We start from the raw sequence: 21,596 nt of genomic DNA on the forward strand, positions 1-21,596 counted from the left end.
TTCTTTTTACTCGCTCACGGCATGTGGACTTCGCTGGCTGGGCCAGCATTTATTGTCCATCCCTGAGAGTCAACCACATTGCTGCGAGTCTGGAGTCACATTTAGGCCAGACCAGGTAAGGATGACAGATTTCCTTCCTGAAAGGACATTGGTGAACCACGTGGTTTTTCACAACAATCGACAATAGTTTCACAGTTATCTTACAACTTTTAATTCCAGATTTTTTTATTGAATCCAGATTTCGCCATCTGCTGTAATGGGATTCAAATCCGGGTCCCCAGGAAATGACTCTGGGTCTCTGGATTACTGGTCGAGCGGCAATACCACTACACCACCGCCTCTTGGACTAGTTAGATTCCCTTCGGAGGTTGTGGAGGAATTTTGCAGGTATTTCCACCTTGGTGTAATCTGATTTTTCACCTTTCCATTAAGATTGCTGGCTTGTATGTCCACATTGTGATAGAACACATGAGACAAGACTAGATTTTTCTCATGTCTTTTACTTTTATAAACATTTAGATAAGAGATATGTTCAGTGTACTGTCCTGGAGAAAGTCATCAGATCTGTCCTCGCAGTGGAATCATTGTTTGAGGACAGAATGGTCTGCTCTGTGAGTCTGTAGTTCACTATTGGGTGTGATTACAGTATTACTGAGCGAGAGGTCAGTCACAGACAATGAGTACAAGGTTCAGCCCTCCCTTGTTATACAGGGACTAAAATGGACGGAGAACTTGTACAGTTAAAAGCTTCATGGCTTCACAGGTGATTACACACTAGTTTCACATTAATGGTGTTGCAGCCCTTGTGAGGCGGCACGGTAGCACAGTGGTTAGCATTGTTGCTTCACAGCGCCAGGGTCCCGGGTTCGATTCTCAGTTTGGGTCACTGTCTGTGCGAGTCTGCACGTTCTCCCCGTGTCTGCGTGGGCTTCCTCCGGGTGCTCCGGTTTACCCCTACAAATTCTGAAAGATGTGCTTGTTAGGTGAATTGGACATTCTGAATTCTTCCTCTGTGTACCCGAACAAGCGCCAGAGTGTGGCGATTCGGGCCTTTTCACAGTAACTTCATTGCAGTGTTAATGTAAGCCCACTTGTGACAATAATAAAGATTATTATGATTCATGAGCTGAAGGAGCTTATTAATTCATATGAGTGTAGTCGGTGGGGTCCTGTGTTGGGGTTATTCTACATTATATGCAATCTCCAGTGCCCTACCTTATTTCTTCAAGTTGTCCCTGGGTAAAATGATGGATGAGTTTGTTCCAGCAAAAATGGCAACAGTCACCTTTTTTCAATGCGTTCTTTGGATTTGGGTATCCCTGGCAAGGCCAGCACCTATTCTCTAATTGTCCTTGAGAGTTGGTGGTGAACCGCTGCAGTCCATGTGCTGTTGGGAAAGGAGTTCCAGGATTTTGACCCAGCAAAGTGCTGAAACGGTAATATAATTCCAAGTTAGGATAGTGTATGGTTTGGAGGGGAATGTGCAATTGGTGGTGTTCCCATGTGTGTGCTGCCCTTGTCCTTCTAACATGGTCAAGATCATGGGTTTGGAAGGGGATGTCAAACTTGGCGAGTAGCTGCAGTGCATTGTGTAGATGTTACATATTACTTCATAGAAGTATGAACTACAGATTGGCAAACGTTACTGATATCCCCTGCTGTAACCGGGAGGGAGCCATTGGTAAATATGATTAGGGCTGTCGCACCTTGACTTTTGCAGAAATGCTGTGTTAATTGCGATAGTTTATTGCAGGTTTTGTCGCAAGAGATGGCACAGCTCTATGACAACCTCAGTAAAGAGGTCCTTTCGTATCCACTTCAGAGAGATGGCAGCTGATGCTGTCTGAGGCACGATCCTCCAATTAGATGGTGAAGATTCCTGGGAGCTCTCTTCCTTCAATTTGCTCTCTGTGTACCTGAAGATGTGTCAGCTCTTTCTTGCCAAATAGATGAAGAGATTGTATAGCAGTATTCTAGATGAATGACCTAAGACAGTGGTGGGCATCCTGCGGCCCACCAGGGTACTAAGTGCAGCCCACGAGACATTTAGTTTATGGTTGCCCATGCGCAGAGTTGTCACATAGCTGTCCGCATAGTTTTTTCCGTACCAGTGTGACTTAAGTGATATGCACGTACAGCAAGAGCACGTGAAGGGAGGTGCATGCTGATTGCTCACAACATTGACTGTGAGAGCCCTGTGCTCCCTCTGTGTCCAAAGTGTAATTGTTTGTTTTGTTTTTATCATTTGAAATTGATGATAGTTCTATTAATATATAAATGAATAAGCATTTTCTTTAACCCAGTATGAAATAATCGGTGCGTACTAAATGTATTTAATCTTATTCATGGGGTCACCGTGAACAAGCCTGATTACAATCTTGCGACCCACTGAGATGAAGGAGGGTGACTCAAGCAGCCACTCAGTACCCACTGAGCTAAGATATGTTGAATGGCATTCTTCATCATCATCCAACTTGCGGTCTCATGAACATCTACTGGGAATTGTATTGACGTTGAACCAAATATCTTGTTTCGAGGTTGTGACAGGGGTATACACACACAAAAGAATTTCCAAAAGGAAATAGCAAAAAATATAGGCAGATGTTTGTCAGATGGGATCACTGTGGTGTCTGGGTCAAACTCATGGAACTCCCTCCCTAATAGCTCTGTGGGTGTTCCTACAACATTCTGGGCGCGATTCTCCACTCCCACGCCGGTTGGGAGAATCGCCTGGGCCGCCAAAATTTCCGGGGACGCCGGTCCGACGCCCTCCCGCGATTCTCCCAAGCGGCGGGAATGGCCCGGTCGAGTTTTGCGGGCCGCTGGCCGGAGAATCGCCGGAGACACCCAAAATGGCGATTCTCCGGCACCCCCGCTATTCTCAGGCCCGGATGGGCCGAGCGGCCAGGCCAAAACGGCGGGTTCCCCCCGGCACCGTCCACACCTGGTCGCTGCAGTCGTGGGCGGTGCGTGAACGCTGGGGGGGCGGCCTGTGGGGGGGGCGAGGGGGGATCCTGCACGGGGCTTCACCTGGAATGTGAGGAGGCCCGCGATCGGTGCCCACCGATCGTCGGGCCGTCCTCTCTGAAGGAGGACAACCTTCCTTCCGCGGCCCCGCAAGATTCGTCCCCCATCTTCTTGCGGGGCGGATTTAGAGAGGGTGACAACCACGCAATGCGCGGATGACGCCTGTTATGCGGCGCCGGCCGCGTCATCTATGCGGCGCCACTTTTATGCGGGCGACAAGGCCTGGCGCGTGTAGATGACGCGGCTCCGATCCTGGCCCATTGTCAGGGCCTGAATCGGTTGGGACCGGGGCCGTTCGGCGCCGTCGTGAACCTCGACGGCGTTCACGACGACGCGGCCACTCCGGCATGGGAGTGGAGAATCCCGCCCATGGACTCAGCAGTCCAAGAAAGCAGCTTATCACCACCTCCTGAAGAGCAATTCGGGGTGCGCAATAAATGCTGACCCAGCCAGTGATGATTGCATCCCATATTTTTTCTTTTTAATTCTTTTGAACCCGGAATCTATCAATCTCTTACAAATGTGAAATTTCAAGCATACCTTGTTCAAAAAGAATTGTGAAAGATAAGGACAGCTTGAATACAGGCAGAATTGCAGGTGTCTAGGTTTGGTGAATCCTGTCATGTTTCAATTATGACCATGTGAACTGGTGGCTTTTACCTGCCTACTTACCTACCTAGCCTTGATATTCCTGTCTCCAGATTGTCGAAAGCAGGGCCAATAATTTAAGATGCATGCTGGAATCCCACCGAAATCCTGATGTACTGACCTCCATGTAAAATGTCCAGAGGGCTTGAAGTTCCCCTGACCCCCAGAACACTCTGCCAGAGTTAGTTTCGGAGACTTAGTACAGTTCTGGTTCCACACTACTTACCGAGATAGTTACCCAGAAAATGTTAGGCAGCAAACCCTAGTTGAACTCCTGGGTAGCTAAAGAACTAACCCCCAATCATTAACACTGACTCCTCCCCCTCCTGACTACACATCCAAAACACTGACCACAGCCCCTAACCTGAACTAACTACCACTTGATCGGACCCTCTGACCAAACTCCCCGACCAGATCTTTTTTCAAAATAAATTTAGAGTACCCAATTCATTTTTCCAATTAAGGGGCAATTTAGCGTGGCCAATCCACCTACCCTGCACATCTTTGGGTTGTGGGGGTGAAACCCACGCAAACACGGGGAGAATGTGCAAGCTTCACACGGACAGTGACCCAGAGCCGGGATCGAACCTGGGACCTCGGCACCGTGAGGCAGCCGTGCTAACCCACTGCGCTACCATGCTGCCCGCCCGACCAGATCTGATTACCTCTCCCGAACATGCAAAACCCAACTCTGTGCCAGAGCAGAGCTGACTACCCACCGACTTGACCCAACTAGCCCCCACCCTGAATACCCTTCGTGACCCGACCTAACCCGACTACACCTGATCCACCTATCCATTCACCCACCACCTCACCTACCTGCACCCTACCCATATGCCACCATACCAGCCAATCACCTCACCTACCTGCTACTGTAACCACCTACCACCCTACCCACCTTCTCCCATGCTCACCTGCCACTCTTCCCAACTGCCCTGATATCTACCTCCCATCCTACCCACCTGTCACCCTTTCCATCTGCCACCCTACCCACCATCCACCCATCTGCCACCATACCCCCTTACCACCCTACCCCCTGCCACCTACACATCAAGAATCTTTCTCACCCACCATCCAAGCCATCTGCCACCCTACTTACTACGGTGCCCACATGGCACCGATCTACCTGCCATCCCAACCACCTGCCACCTACCCACTTACCATACCCACCCTACCCGTTTACCCATTTACTCATAGTGCCACCCTGCCCATTCACTTGTTCATCCACTCACTTGTTCACCCATTCACTAAGATTCGCACTAAACATTTAAACTTACCTTACCGCAGCGGGTGCTGTAAAAAAGGGGGCATGGCATATCTTCCGCCTGAAACTACACCACTGCAGTGGAGTTCTTTGTGGGAATATAACTCCTGTGATATCTGAAATAGCCGGCTCGGAAGACTCGACCAGAAATGTGGAGCATCGTCGGGGCATTAAAAGGTTTGAGCAGAGCATCAATTTGATGATGTTTGCCGCTTCGTAGAAGCTCTACCCCTCGATGTCTGTAACCACTCTGTCGATCTGTATTTTTCTTCTCTGTGCTGTGGGCTTGGTTATCTTGGCTCAGTAAAAATGAAAGACTGTTACTGGACTCCCAAGACTATAGAAAGGAAATCCTGCTGGATTCCTGAGGCTAACTTCAGGAACCTTAACGACAAAAGCATCTGTGGTGTGTCCTGGTATTGTCTACATAACAAGATGAATATTAATTGCCAATGACTGGAAACTCAACTCATTAGTATTTTCTCTGGACTGTGGCCAAGTTACTCACCAGAAGGTCATCTGGGCAAAAGGTCAATGGAGAAATCTATTTTTGGACATGTCTACTTCAAATGTTATTTCGGCCAATAGCAGGTCACCTATGGCGTTGATGCTGACACAGCAGGGGGCAGGTAGGACTCAGTGGAAAGAACATGTTTGGAGCAGACCAGGTTCCAGGGATGAAGTTTTAGTTTGGGCGTGATTCTCCGGCCTTGTTACGCTCTCGCTCAAGCAAAACGAGGCTGGTGAATAGCGGGAGAGGCAAAAAACGAGAACCGTGCCAGGTGGCAAACAGTTTGCGATGCAACTGGTTCGCTCCCGTCGGCACAATTGGGATCTCGCCATGGCAAGATCACCATTTAAACCCCATGAGCCGAGAACGTGAGCAGCCGTCTTTGTTCACATGCAAAGAGCCTGGGGGCACTGGACTTGCCACGCCTGTGCTCGATGATGGATGGGGACCCTCAACTGGAGGTGGGGGACCCTCTGCAGGGGTGGGCTTCATGGGAGGTTGTGGGGGGAGTCGCTGGTGGGGGAGGAGGAGCAACCATGCACGACACCAACATACCAACCCCTTGATCCTGTGGACCTGTTCCTGGGGCAACCATTGTCCCTACCCGTCTGCCCCATTGGCCACCCATAACCCCCGTCGACTGCTGAGGCCTCTGGCCATACGGCTGAAGGGGATGGCTAATAGAGAATTGGCAATCGTGCTTAAGTGAGCACTTCACACAACCCTAGTGGGTGGGCCGGCCATATAGTATGTAGGAGGCATTGCCTAGCATCCCAATCATACCTTGATGTATGAACACTGTGCTTGAACACTGCGGGAGGCAACATCACACACGCAGCAGCCAACATCCGATGGGACACAGCTCCAGGGACATGTCTACGGACAGAGGGCAGCTGAGTACAATAGGGAAGGGGAGATGCCTGGAGAGATGGGCCAAGGGTTCGGAGGTCAGCCCACATTGTGGAAGAAGGTGACAGAGGCATCATACTAGTTATGCACAAAGGTGTTGATTGTGTTTTACAATTCCCCACCCTCCCAATGGTGTTGCCCCTCCCCAACCCCCAGCCCCCACCCCCTACCTGCCCCCAACCCCTCCCCGCTTCCTCGGTGTCCTCAGTGGTCCTCGATGTGTTTTCCCTCCAAGCTGTACCACTACATCTAGGTGTGTCTCCAGGATGCACATCTGAGGAGGAGGCAGCCAACTGCTTACCACGTCCTGTGGCCTTCAATGCCTCTGGCGGACATCGTCTGCGGCTCTGAGGCTGGAGGGCCCCGGCTCACTTGTCGGCGGCTCATACACAGCTGTGTCGCCCTGTCCCGTGCGCTAGCTATGAGACACAGTCTCATCAGAGGGGTGAAACTCAGGGGAGCTGGTCGCCACCATCGCCACTCCATGGGACGAGTCCCGGCAGCCGCTCCTCCTGATGTGCCCACAGAGCCCTGGGGTTCACCTTGGGCTGGAGGGCAGATGGTTCAAGACCCGGCTGCCCCTGTATCATCTGGCTTTGCCAGCACTGGTGGTTCCCCATGGTCCGCATCTTCGTGTCAATGTCCTTGGCGTTGCTCCTCAGTGATTATGCCAGGCTCTGCAGCGCCTCAGCAATGCCCACCTGCGACTGGGGCAAGCTCCGCAGCGCCTCGGCCATGCTCATCTGAGAGTGGGACATGTCCCGCAGAACCTCATCAAGGTTAGCCTGGTATTGGGTGACATCCCCTAGCGAGGCGGACATTCTGCCTACACACTCAGCCATGGCCATCACTGACTCTGCGACACCTTGGACGTCTTCACTAATGGTGGCAATGTCATGCACCAGGCTCTCCACTGCGGTCACCACAGTCACTAGTATGGTGGACTCCTCGGAGCTCTCCTCTGAGGTGGTCTCATGGGAGACTGGAGAGGGTGCCGCCTGGCTTGGGCCGGCATTGTCGGCTGAGGGCCTGTGGGAAAATGGACATGTGGTCAGTGGGAGGGATGGGTCAGTCAGTAAGGCAATAACATTTGACAGGTCCCCCAGGTGGGGCTTGGTGGTTCCTCACTTCTGTGGCATCCGCCAGCCTGCGCATTTGAGCCGGGGCCCACTTACTGCCATGTTCAGTTTATACCCACAAAATGCACCGAACTTCCCCAGAGCGTCTATTATTTTCCCCATGCACTCCAGTGGGTTTGAAACGTATAACAATAAACCATCTGCATATAGTGACACCAGTGTTCCCTACCTCTCCTCACAATGCCCTCCCACTCTCATCAAGCCCGCAGTGCAATCACCAAAGCTTCAATAGCCACCACAAGAAGGCAACCGGAGAGGCATAAATATCCTGGCCGCGAGGTTTGCTAGTGTCACACGGGAGGGTTTAAACTAGTATGGCAGGGGGGTGGGCACGGGAGCAATAGGTCAGAAGGTGAGAGCATTGAGGGAGAACTAGGGAATAGGGACAGTGTGGCTCTGAGGCAGCGCAGACGGGGAGAAGTTGCTGAACACAGCGGGTCTGGTGGCCTGAAGTGCATATGTTTTAATGCAAGGAGCATTACGGGTAAGGCAGATGAACTTAGAGCTTGGATTACTACTTGGAACTATGATGTTGTTGCCATTACAGAGACCTGGTTGAGGGAAGGGCAGGATTGGCAGCTAAACGTTCCAGGATTTAGATGTTTCAGGCGGGATAGAGGGGGATGTAAAAGGGGAGGCGGAGTTGCGCTACTTGTTCAGGAGAGTATCACAGCTATACAGCGAGAGGACACCTCAGAGGGCAGTGAGGCTATATGGGTAGAGATCAGGAATAAGAAGGGTGCAGTCACAATGTTGGGGGTATACTACAGGCCTCCCAACAGCCAGCGGGAGATAGAGGAGCAGATAGGTAGACAGATTTTGGAAAAGAGTAAAAACAACAGGGTTGTGGTGATGGGAGACTTCAACTTCCCCAATATTGACTGGGACTCACTTAGTGCCAGGGGCTTAGACGGGGCAGAGTTTGTAAGGAGCATCCAGGAGGGCTTCTTAAAACAATATGTAAACAGTCCAACTAGGGAAGGGGCGGTACTGGACCTGGTATTGGGGAATGAGCCTGGCCAGGTGGTAGATGTTTCAGTAGGGGAGCATTTCGGTAACAGTGACCACAATTCAGTAAGTTTTAAAGTACTGGTGGACAAGGATAAGAGTGGTCCGAGGATGAATGTGCTAAATTGGGGGAAGGCTAATTATAACAATATTAGGCGGGAACTGAAGAACATAGATTGGGGGCGGATGTTTGAGGGCAAATCAACATCTGACATGTGGGAGGCTTTCAAGTGTCAGTTGAAAGGAATACAGGACAGGCATGTTCCTGTGAGGAAGAAAGATAAATACGGCAATTTTCGGGAACCTTGGATGACGAGTGATATTGTAGGCCTCGTCAAAAAGAAAAAGGAGGCATTTGTCAGGGCTAAAAGGCTGGGAACAGACGAAGCCTGTGTGGCATATAAGGAAAGTAGGAAGGAACTTAAGCAAGGAGTCAGGAGGGCTAGAAGGGGTCATGAAAAGGCATTGGCAAATAGGGTTAAGGAAAATCCCAAGGCTTTTTACACTTACATAAAAAGTAAGAGGGTAGCCAGGGAAAGGGTTGGCCCACTGAAGGATAGGCAAGGGAATCTATGTGTGGAGCCAGAGGAAATGGGCGAGGTACTAAATGAATACTTTGCATCAGTATTCACCAAAGAGAAGGAATTGGTAAATGTTGAGTCTGGAGAAGGGGGTGTAGATAGCCTGGGTCACATTGTGATCCAAAAAGACGAGGTGTTGGGTGTCTTAAAAAATATTAAGGTAGATAAGTCCCCAGGGCCGGATGGGATCTACCCCAGAATACTGAAGGAGGCTGGAGAGGAAATTGCTGAGGCCTTGACAGAAATCTTTGGATCCTCGCTGTCTTCAGGGGATGTCCCGGAGGACTGGAGAATAGCCAATGTTGTTCCTCTGTTTAAGAAGGGTGGCAGGGATAATCCCGGGAACTACAGGCCGGTGAGCCTTACTTCAGTGGTAGGGAAATTACTGGAGAGAATTCTTCGAGACAGGATCTACTCCCATTTGGAAGCAAATGGACGTATTAGTGAGAGGCAGCACGGTTTTGTGAAGGGGAGGTCGTGTCTCACTAACTTGATAGAGTTTTTCGAGGAGGTCACTAAGATGATTGATGCGGGTAGGGCAGTAGATGTTGTCTATATGGACTTCAGTAAGGCCTTTGACAAGGTCCCTCATGGTAGACTAGTACAAAAGGTGAAGTCACACGGGATCAGGGGTGAACTGGCAAGGTGGATACAGAACTGGCTAGGCCATAGAAGGCAGAGGGTAGCAATGGAGGGATGCTTTTCTAATTGGAGGGCTGTGACCAGTGGTGTTCCACAGGGATCAGTGCTGGGACCTTTGCTCTTTGTAGTATATATAAATGATTTGGAGGAAAATGTAACTGGTCTGATTAGTAAGTTTGCAGACGACACAAAGGTTGGTGGAATTGCGGATAGCGATGAGGACTGTCTGAGGATACAGCAGGATTTAGATTGTCTGGAGACTTGGGCGGAGAGATGGCAGATGGAGTTTAACCTGGACAAATGTGAGGTAATGCATTTTGGAAGGGCTAATGCAGGTAGGGAATATACAGTGAATGGTAGAACCCTCAAGAGTATTGAAAGTCAAAGAGATCTAGGAGTACAGGTCCACAGATCACTGAAAGGGGCTACACAGGTGGAGAAGGTAGTCAAGAAGGCATACGGCATGCTTGCCTTCATTGGCCGGGGCATTGAGTATAAGAATTGGCAAGTCATGTTGCCGCTGTATAGAACCTTAGTTAGGCCACACTTGGAGTATAGTGTTCAATTCTGGTCGCCACACTACCAGAAGGATGTGGAGGCTTTAGAGAGGGTGCAGAAGAGATTTACCAGAATGTTGCCTGGTATGGAGGGCATAAGCTATGAGGAGCGATTGAATAAACTCGGTTTGTTCTCACTGGAACGAAGGAGGTTGAGGGGCGACCTGATAGAGGTATACAAAATTATGAGGGGCATAGACAGAGTGGATAGTCAGAGGCTTTTCCCCAGGGTAGAGGGGTCAATTACTAGGGGGCATAGGTTTAAGGTGAGAGGGGCAAAGTTTAGAGTAGATGTACGAGGCAAGTTTTTTACGCAGAGGGTAGTGGGTGCCTGGAACTCACTACCGGAGGAGGTAGTGGAGGCAGGGACGATAGGGACATTTAAGGGGCATCTTGACAAATATATGAATAGGATGGGAATAGAAGGATACGGACCCAGGAAGTGTAGAAGATTGTAGTTTAGTCGGGCAGTATGGTCGGCACGGGCTTGGAGGGCCGAAGGGCCTGTTCCTGTGCTGTACATTTCTTTGTTCTTTGTTCTTTGTTCTGTTCCCCCCAGCAACCTAAAATACCCCAAATTCATCACGTTCATCCTCACACTCAGCATGGGGGATGCAGACAGCAATCGCACCCATGAAACAAATGCTGGTCCAAACCCAAACCTCCTCAGGATCTCAAACAGATACCTCCATTCTCCCCAGTCAAAGACCATCTCCGCATCCATTGATACGATAACCTCCGATGCTCTACCCCTTGATGGGATCATTACCACATTCAACAGCCTCCTGATGTTGCTTGACAACTGCCGTGCCTTCACAAACCCCATCTGGTCTTTCGAGACCATCCGGCACACACCCTTCCAACCATCTCGCTAACACTGGATAAAAGCAAATTACTGATGATGCTGGAATCTGAAACCAAAGAGAAAATGCTGGAAAATCTCAGCAGGTCTGGCAGCATCTGTTGGGAGAGAAAAGGGCAAACGTTTCGAGTCCAGATGACCCTTTGTCAAAGCTCACTAACACCTTAGCCAGGACCTTCACATTTGTATTTGGAAGGGAGATGGGCCTGTAATACCCACACTCTGTCGGATCTTTATCTTTATTTGGAATCAATGAAATCGAAGCATGTGCAAGTGTGGCAGGTAACTCCCACCTCGCCAACGATTCATTATACATATCCAGGAGAAAGGGTGCCAACTCTGTCAAAAACTGTTTATAAAATTCTACCAGAAAGTCATCCAGTCCTGGTGCCTTTCCTGATTGCACCAACCCCACACACACATTATCCCCTGTAACCCCAATGGTGTCTCCAATCCCTATCTCTTCCCATTCTCCCCCTCCGGAAACACCAACCCATCCAAAATATGCCCCATACCCATGTCCTCCCACCGGGGCTCACATCTGTACAGACCCAAATGCCTTATAGATTTTTTTTTCGGCCTTGTTACTAACCCTCCTCCTGCCACCTCGCCTGCGTAACCTCACATGCAGCCGCCTGCCAACTCAACTGATGGACTAGCAGGCAACTAGCCTTTTCCCTATATTCAACTGAACTCCCCTTGAGCGGTGAAGCTGACCCACTGCCTTTCCTGTTGTGAATAGGTCAAACTGCCCCTGCAGTTTCTTTCTTTCCACCAACAGCTCCTTAGTCGGGACCACAGAGTACTTCAAATCCACCTCTACATTAGCATTCGCCAACCTCTGCCTTTCCTTCCTCTCAACTTTATCCCTATGGGCCTTATAAGAAATAACCTTCCCTGAAGCACCGGCTTCAATGCGTCCCAGAATGTGGAGGCGGAAACCTCCCCATTGTGATTGAACTCCACATAGTTCTTTTTCGTGAATGCCACCTTTTTGCAAAACCTTTTTCTGCCAGGATCGCCACCCTGGTCTCTGCACCGGCTCATTTACCAACCTCACGGCCACATAATGCGGCGCATGGTCTGAAATTACTATCCCTGTGTATTCTGCCCCCGTGACCCCCGACAACAACGATTTTCCCAACACAAAAAAATCAATATAGGAGTATGCCTGATGTACATGGGAGCAGAAAGAATATTCCTTCACTACCGGATGTCAAAACCTCCATGGATCCACCCACCTCAACTGATCCATAAATACCCCCAGCTCCTTTGTGATCCCCGACCTGACTATTGACTTGGGGCTAGATCTATCTATCCTAGGGTCCAAAATACAATTAAAATTGAGCCCCCATTATCCGCTGATGTGAATCCAAGTCCTGGATGGATGCTAACATCTTCTTAATGTTCTTTGCGTTATCTCAATGGGGCGTATATACATTAAGTAAGACAGCTGACGATCCTCCAGGACTCCTGTCATGTGAGAGTCCCTTTAAGAAAAGTGTGCTTTATCAAATGGCTGCAGTGTTGTCATTGTGTGGGTGGAGCTGGGCTCTGCTCTGCTTTTTACTTTTGTTTTGTGCTGAAAGCTGTTTTGGCTCTGTGTTTAGTTTTGCTTTCAGTTGGAGAGCTGCATTCAAACCAAGCAGATGTGTGTATTGATCTCTCTCTCTGCAATCTAAATAATATCTCCAGATCACTTGATGATTTCCAAGTAATACCTGTTTCTGTAGAGAATTCAAACCTACTGTCTTTGGCTTATGGATGTTGTTTAGAAATTTATTAAGGGTTATCTATAGAGCACTGTATCTTTTTGGGGGGTTATCAGGGTTTGTAGTTGCTAAGATGTTTACTGTGTGTTTATAAAATGCTAACTGGATTCATAGAATGAAAATTGTTTTTGTTTAAAAATACCTTTTAGTTCTCTGTTGCATCACACCTGAAAAGTGGGCCCTTGTGCTCCCCATAACCAAAGTCTATTCAAAGTTGTGGGTCAGGTGAACTCCATGATATGCTTTGGTGTCCTCTAAACCCTGGCCCATAATACTCCTCACCAACCTTCTCTCCCCCCACTCTCCACTCTCCAACCACTGCCCCCACCCACCAGCCCCCTCCCCTCCGGCTACCCACCCCAATTCCCTTCCCGGCGCTGCTTCCATATACTAGCATTCCCTGCTAGAATGGAGACTTCCACCTCGAGATCATCCCAAAGGACCCCTCCAAACTTCCCAAACTACCCCTTCCCCACTCACTTTTCACACCTTACTCTTTCAGAATGTCCCTTCCCAGGCCTCCCCCCACCAGAATCCACCCCCCCCCTCCCCACCCTCTCATTCCAGTCGCAGCATGCACCCCAAAACTCTGTACCAACCACTCATCGATCCGGACCAATGCAAAACCAACATGTGCGACAGACAACCGAACAATTACACATATTGCATATACATATTACTTCATAAAAGAAAAAAATAGGAAAGTTCAAAGGGACTCAAAACTGACCCAGAATCATCCCACCATCCACCCACCCCAATACAAAACCAACCTTTGCAAACGAGAAAAAACAACATATCAATTATAAAACTTGTGCATACATTAAAAAGCCATAAAACAGAAAAAATTCCCAACATTAGCCCTCCCCCAACCTCTGTTCCTTGACAAAGTTGTCTGCCTCCTCCGGCGTCGTAAAGTAATGTTCCCTGCCCTTGAAATTCACCCAATGTTTGGCCAGGTACAACACCCCAAACCGGATGCTTACTCCAAAAGAGCACTGCCTTGGCCTTATTAAACTCTGCATTTAGATAATAATCTGCCTTTTGATTCCTCCTTCCGAAGTGCATGACCTCGCACTTCCATTTGCCAGTTTCGCCCAGTCACCCAATCGATCTATAGAATCACGATATCCTCATCACAACATGCACTTCCATCTATTTTTGTGTCGCCAGCATATTTGGAAACCTTACATTCTGTTCCTTCCTCCAAGTAAATAGTGAACAATTGCCAGCCAAGAACTGATCTCCGTGGTACTGTACCTAGTCGGAATGTGGCGACTAGGGGTTTTTCACAGTAACTTGATTGAAGCCGACTTGTGACAATAAGCGTTTATTATTATTATTATTATTACTACTCCACAAGTTACATCTTTCCACTCTGAAAATGACCCATTTATTCCAACTCTCTATTTTCTATGTGACAGCTAGTTTTCAATCCATGCGAATACACTTCCTCCAATTCCAAGAAGAACCAGGCAACGTGCCTCAATGACTAGCGTCCGGTGGTCCTGACACCAATCATAATGAAGTGCTTTGAGAGGTTGGTCATGAAGCTCATCAACTCCATACTCCCAGAACGCCAAGATCCACTGCAATTCGCATACCGCCGCAACCGGTCCACAGCAGACGCCATCTCCCTGGCCCTACACTCAACCCTGGAGCATCTCGACAACAAGGACTCCTACATCAGACTCCTATTTATTAACTACAGCTCCGCCTTCAATGCCATAATCCCAGCCAAGCTCATATCAAAGCTCCAAAACCTAGGACTTGGCACCTCACTCTGCAACTGGATCCTCGACTTTCTGACCCACAGAATGAACAACAACCTCTCCTCTACGATAGTCCTCAATACCGGGGCCCCGCAAAGCTGCATACTTAGCCCTCAACTATACTCCCTGTACACATACAACTGCATGGCAAAATTTGGTTCCAACTCCATCTACAGGTTTGCTGACGACACGACCATAGTGGGACGGATCTTGAATAACGACAAGTCAGAATACAGGAGGGAGATATAGATCCCAGTGAAATGGTGCAACAACAACAATTTATCCCTCAATGCCAGCAAAACTAAAGAGCTGGTCATTGACTTCAAGAAGCAAAGTACTGTACACACCCCTGTCTGCATCAATGGGGACGTAGTGGAATTGGTTAACAGCTTCAAATTCCTGGGAGTGCACATCACCAAAAATCTGTCCTGGTCCACCCATGTCAATGCTGTCACCATGAAAGCACAACAGTGCCTATACGTCCTCAGGAAACTAACGCAATTCATCATGTTCACACTGACACTTACTTTTACAGATGCACCACAGAAAACATCCTATCTGGCTGCATCACAGCCTGGTATGGCAACTGCCCAGCCCAAGACCGTAAGAAACTTCAGAGAGGCGTGAGCACAGCCCAGTCCATCAAACAAACCTGCCTCCCATCCATTGACTCTGTCTACACCTCCCGCTGCCTGGGGAAAGCGGGCAGCATAATCAAAGACCCCTCCCACCCAGCTTACTCACTCTTCCAACATCTTCCATCAGGCAGGAGATACAAAAGTCTGAGAACACAGACAAACAGGTTCAAAAACCGCTTCTTCCCCACTGTTACCTAAACAACCTTCTTATGGACTGACCTGATTAATATTACACTCCTATATGCTTCACCCGATGCCGGTGTCTATGTATTTACAATGTGTACCTTGTGTTGCCCTATTATGTAAGTTCTTTTTATTTTATTTTATTTTCATGGCCTAAATGATCTGTTGAGTTGCTCGCAGAAAAATACTTTTCACTGTACCTCGGTACACGTGACAATAAACAAATCCAAATCCCCCACTTGAATGACTCCCTGAACCACGATGCCAAGGTCAATTTGTTCATCCTCCCTACAGTCCACTCTCTCATCCACACAAGGACCAAGAATCTCATACCTGTTGGCCATGCACAGGGTTGAGGATCCTTCTGTGCTATACCTTGGATTCCTCTACCTGCCTCACTATGACATCTCTGGTTGTGACTTGCTTAATGCGACATGCATGTGTGTGACATTTCTGAGCAGGACAGGCACAGAATAAGCATAAGGATCGATGTTGGGAGGGTGAGAGGGTGAGCTGTGCGGAGGATGCAGAAATGCTTCAGCGGGATTTGGATAGGCTGAGTGAGTGAGCATATGCATGGCAGATGCAGTATAATGTGGATAAATGTGAGGTTCTCCGCTTCAATAGCAAAAATAGGAAGCTGGATTGTTATTTGAATGGGTGTAAATTGAGAGAGGTGGATACTCAGTGAGGCCTTGGTGTCCTCATGCATCAGTCACTGAAAGTAAGCGCGCAGGTACAGCAGGCAGTAAAGAGGCAAATGGTACATTGGCCTTCGTAGCAAAAGGATTTAAGTAGAGGAATGGGGATGTTTGACAGCAATTGTATAGGATATTGGTGAGGCCACACCTGGAGTATTGTGTGCAGCTTTGTGTCTTTATCTGAGGAAGGGTGATCTTGCTTTGGAGGGTGTACTGTGAAGGTTTACCAGGCTGATTCTTGGAATAGTGGGACTGTCAAAAGAGATTAAATTGGTTCGGATTATATTCAATGGTGGATAGAAGAGGGGATCTCATGGAAATCTATAAAATTCTAACAGTATTAAACAGAGTAGATTCAGAAAGAATGTTTCTAATGGTTGGGGAGTCCAGGCAAATGACGGGTTTACACTGATCCGCTGACATGGGACACAAACTTCGATATCGGCGCCAGCAAGGGACCAAAGCATGGCATCAGAATCGGCACTGGGTACAAACCTAGATTTTAAAATTTTGTGTGATTCTCTGCCCGATCATGTTTCGTGAAATGGAGAATCCTGCCCAAAGTCCGTTTTTGGACACGTGTGGCGAGGTGTTTCTTGATGGCTGCAGCACTGAGATCCACTCCGCTATTCCTCAGCAATTTACCAATTTTTGGGGCCTCACCGAGGCCACAGTTTAGTGGATTTTCTGCATCGGCGAGCCGAGCTCGCCAGCAGGACTAGCTCCTCGCAGATCGTGGTGCCATTATCAACAGGTGCCCTGATCTCCGCACACCCCCCCCTCTCTTTCGGCCTCCCCTGCTTTCTGGACACCCCCTTCACCATCCCTGCCAACCTTCCCATGGCCTCTGGAACCCCTCCACCTCACTCCAATTCTAATTGGCTAGAACCCCTCAGCCCAACCCCTGTCCATGCCAACCTAATATCTTGGCACTGCCAATCTTGCACCCTGGCAGTGCCCCTGTCACCCTGACAGTGCCACACTGGTGCCTTGGAAGTACTGGGGTGAAACTTCCAGTCTGCATGGGTGGCACTGCCAAGGAGCACGGGTGACACTGCCAGGATGCCTGGGTGGCACTTTCAAGGTACCCGGGTGCCAGGGGAGTGCCAGTGTGCCAAGCTACCCTGACCCCGACTACCTGGGGATCTCTAAAGAGCTGCGAGATCCCCTGAAGTGCTATTGTGCGTCAGTGGAAACCCTTGCACCCTGACAGTGCCTCCCTAGTACTGCCAGGGCACCAATGTGGCACTGCCAGGGTGGCGAGGCACTGCCAGGATGCAACGTTGGCTGTGCCAAGGCGCCCTGGTGCCAAGTTGGCCTGCGAGATCCCCCAAGGCGCTATCATGTGTTGTAGGAAACCAGGGTCAAGGTCTTGCAGGCGCAGCCGGTGACCCCCTGCTGCCATCCAGTAGTGTCCCAAACGAGCAAAAATTCAAATTGAACGATTTAAAAAGTGGTTAAAAATAAAATCCCTAGATGTTTCGTCAGGCCAACAGTGAACCTTCAAAATTAGTGGTGTTATCAAAATCTTTCACTACGACCCAGATGAAGCTTGATGGGTTTTATTTTCTCAACTGCAAAAGTGTGTGACAGGAATCCCTCCCTGATTTTAGCCAATGTAAGCAGCAGTGTGTTCATTCCAGGTTAAAGACTGTCTCACAGGGAAAATCCCTGTCTTCAGTTGTCCAAAACATTCCAGATTGGATGATTAAACTTAAGTTTATTGCCTGACGAAATATAACCTCTGTCAATATTTTTATGCTGTGATTAGGACAAGCTAGCTTACTTCCATAAAAAGACAGAGAATCCTCTCAGAACCACACTGCATACAATATCCCACCATGTGTTTTCTATCACAGTCAGTGTGACTAAGCTCAAATGAATCATTTATCATCACCTGTACAGGCAGAAAAAATGCTTTTACTTCAATGGTCTATCATTAATTCAAACTAGCATTACCACTTTTGTGTACAAATGTTGCACTTATTGTCATGCTGCAATAAAATAAAGCCTCCCTAGACTTCAGCATTATCCTTTCCAAGAAATTGTGGAAAGATTACTGCTTCTCTCCCAGATTGTAACCCTACTTGGCTTTGTGGGACAGCTTGAGGCACGATCAATTTGACTAAAGACAAAAGTTGAATCCAAACTGAGGCTTTATTGGTATCAGATGTGTGGCCTCCCACAGCATCTGGCGAAATGGCTGCAAGCTGGAGGACACGCATATTTATACCCCGCCTCCTGGGCAGTGCCAGCAGGCAGGGGCCACAGGCGAACCTGTAGTGCAAGTTCTACCGTACATCCTCTAATATAAGTACAACAGTGGTTTACCACATTCACCCCCTGTTAAAATTGAGTCCGGCGGGGGTGGTGGATAACTAGATACAATCATGATTTTAATATTTACAGAGCAAAACCAATGTCTCTTGCCGTCTGGTGGACCGGTCAGAGGTTCAGCCGGTCCGGGGCCTTGATGGTCTTTTGGGAGTGACGAAGTGGTGACGGCGATGTTGGTGCTGACCTGGTCGAAGATGACTCCGGGAGCGTGCCAAAATCCTCTTCATCGATGGGCGTGGGCAGGGGAGGACAGATTGTCCTGGGGGGGAGGGGGGGGGGGTGGTGTTGTGAGCGACGGGGGAGGGCAGGGTGGCGCCGGGGGCGACAGGGGTGGTGTGGGGGTGGAACCTGCTGGTGCCAGGTCCCTGAGGGAGTCAGTACCCTGGAGACCGTCGGGGAACGCCAAGTAGGCGCACTGGGAGTTTGCGTGGAGCAAGTGTACCCTCTCCACCAACGGGTCCGCCTTGTGGAGTCGCACATGTTTACGGTTCCCAGAGCTGTGAGCCAAGTCGGGAGCGACACCCCGGATGTGGACTTCCTGGGAAAGGCAAAAGGACGTTCTTGCGGTGTATTGTTTGTGGCAGTGCAGAATAACGAGCGAATGGAATGTAGTGCATCAGGGAGGACCTCTTGCCAGCGGGAGGCCGGGAGCTTTCTGGACCGCAGGGCCAGCTGGATGGCCCTCCATACCGTCCCATTCTCCCTTTCAACCTGTCCGTTTCCCCGGGGGTTGTAGCTTGTCGTTCTGCTGGAGGCGACACCCCTGCTGAGCAGGAACTGACGCAGCTCATCACTCATGAATGAGGATCCCCTGTCACTGTGGATGTAGGCGGGGAAACCGAACAGAGTGAAGATCGAATTGAGGGCGTTAATGAGGGTGGCAGACCGCAGAGACCTGGCAGTCCCTGGTGATTGTCCTTACTTCCTCGACGGAGTAGGGCAAGTTTTGTGCCTTAATGAAGTGGTACAACCGTGTGACCTCTGGGTGACAAAGGCTGTCATGCAGGGTCCGGAGTTGGTCTACCTGTGCGCTGGCACAGGTACCTCGGGATAGGGCGTCTGGGGGCTCGTTGAGTTTGCCAGGGCGATACCTAATCTCGCAATTATAGGCGGAGAGCTTGATTCTCCACCGCAAGATTTTATCATTTTTGATCTTGCCCCGCTGTGTGTTGTTGAACATAAAGGCTACCGACCATTGGTCAGGGAGGAGAGTGAATCTTCTGCTGGCCAGGGAATGCCTCCAATGCCACACAGCTTCAACGATAGCTTGGGCCTCTTTTTCGACGGAAGAGTGCCGAATTTCAGAGGCATGAAGGGTGCGGGAAAAGAATGCCATGGGCCTGCCTGCCTGATTGAGGGTGGCGGCAAGGGCGACGTCTGATGCGTCGCTTTCAACTTGGAAGGGCAGCGTTTCATCTAAACCGTGCATTGTGGCCTTGGCAATATCAGCTCTGATCTGGGCGAAGGCCTATTGGGCCTCGGCCGTCAGGGGAAACTGGGTGGACTGTATGAGTGGGCGAACCTTGTCCGCATAGTTTGGGACCCACTGCGCGTAATATGAAAAGAACCCCAGTCAGCGTTTGAGGGCCTTGGGGCAGTGGGGGAGTGGGAGCTCCATGAGGGGGCGCCTGTGGTCGGAATCGGGCCCCAGAACTCCGTTCTGGACCACATAACTGAGGATGGCTAAGCGGTTACTGCTGAACACGCACTTCTCCTTGTTGTGAGTGAGGTTTAGGAGAGTAGCGATGTGGAGAACTTTAGCAAGGTTGGCGTCGTGTTCCTGCTGATCATGGCCGCAGATGGTGACGTTGTCTAGGTACGGAAAGGTGGCCCGCAAACCGTACCGGTCGACCATTCGGTCCATCTCCCTTTGGAAGACCGAGACCCCGTTAGTGACGCCTAAGGAAGTGATATAGACGGCCGTCTGCCTCAAAGGCGGTGTATGGATGGTCCGATTTATGGATGGGGAGCTGGTGGTAGGCGGATTTCAGGTCCACCGTTGAGAAGACCCGGTTCTGTGCAATCTGGTTAACCATGTCAGATATGCGCGGGAGGGGGTACACGTTGAGCTGCGTGTACCTGTTGATGGTCTGGCTGTAGTCCATGACCATTCAGTGTTTCTCCCCAGATTTAACCACTACCACCTATGCTCTCCAGGGGCTGTTGCTGGCCTCGATGATGCCTTCCTGAAGCAACCGCTGGACTTCGGACCTGATGAAGGTCTTATCCTGGGTGCTGTACCGTCTGCTCCTGGTGGCGACGGGTTTGCAATCTGGAGTTAGATTAGCAAAGAGGGAAGGTGGGTCGACCTTTAGGGTCACGAGACTGCACACAGTAAGGGGTGGTAAGGGTCCACCGAATTTCAGGGTTAGGCTCTGGAGGTTGCACTGGAAATCCAGGCCGAGGATAAGTGCAGTGCAGAGGTTAGGGACAATGTAGAGGTGGAAGCCGTGGAATTCTACGCCCTGGACCGTGAGCGTGACCGTACAGTATTCCCCAATCGCTACGCAATGGGATCCGGAGGCCAGGGAGATTTTTTGATTGGCGGGGTGTATCGTGAGGGAGCAGCGCCTCACAGTATCTGGGTGTATAAAGTTCTCAGTGCTCCCGGAGTCCAGCAGGCAAGAGGTTACATGGCCGTCGACTTTCACGTTGGTGGATGCGTTGGTCAGGTTATGCGGGCGAGACTGGTCGAGTGACTTGGAGGCGAGCCTTGGTTGGCCGTCTGGTAATGGGGCGTCCATTGAGATCAGATCTTGGAATGCTGGTGGTGTTCATTTGCTGAGGGGCAGACAAAATGGCGGCGCCCGGAGATCTTGGGGGTTCCAAAATGGCGGTGCCCATGGAACGCACATTGCAGGGGTGGAGCAAGATGGCGGCGCCCATGAAATGCATGTGTTGCGCGGAGGGGAAGATGGCGGCACCCACTGATCGCACATGGTCTGGGGGAGAGGAGAAGATGGCGGCGCCCATTGTCCGTGACTGGGGGTGGGGGGGGGGGGTGGAGGTGATCGCGGCCACTGAGCGGGCCTGGCACACCGCGGCGAA

At 49.9% G+C, this 21,596-nt stretch overlaps 1 long non-coding RNA gene across 1 annotated transcript; it reads left to right on the forward strand.

Moving 5' to 3' along the window:
* Nucleotides 1-253: 253 nt before the first annotated feature.
* On the forward strand, nucleotides 254-15,744 carry LOC140410354 (uncharacterized). Its single transcript, XR_011940633.1, has 2 exons — nucleotides 254-387; nucleotides 14,342-15,744. It is a non-coding gene; the product is annotated as an uncharacterized lncRNA (long non-coding RNA).
* Nucleotides 15,745-21,596: the final 5,852 nt, after the last annotated feature.

Source organism: Scyliorhinus torazame, chromosome 1 (assembly GCF_047496885.1).
Source record: "Scyliorhinus torazame isolate Kashiwa2021f chromosome 1, sScyTor2.1, whole genome shotgun sequence".
Taxonomy (NCBI): domain Eukaryota; kingdom Metazoa; phylum Chordata; class Chondrichthyes; order Carcharhiniformes; family Scyliorhinidae; genus Scyliorhinus; species Scyliorhinus torazame.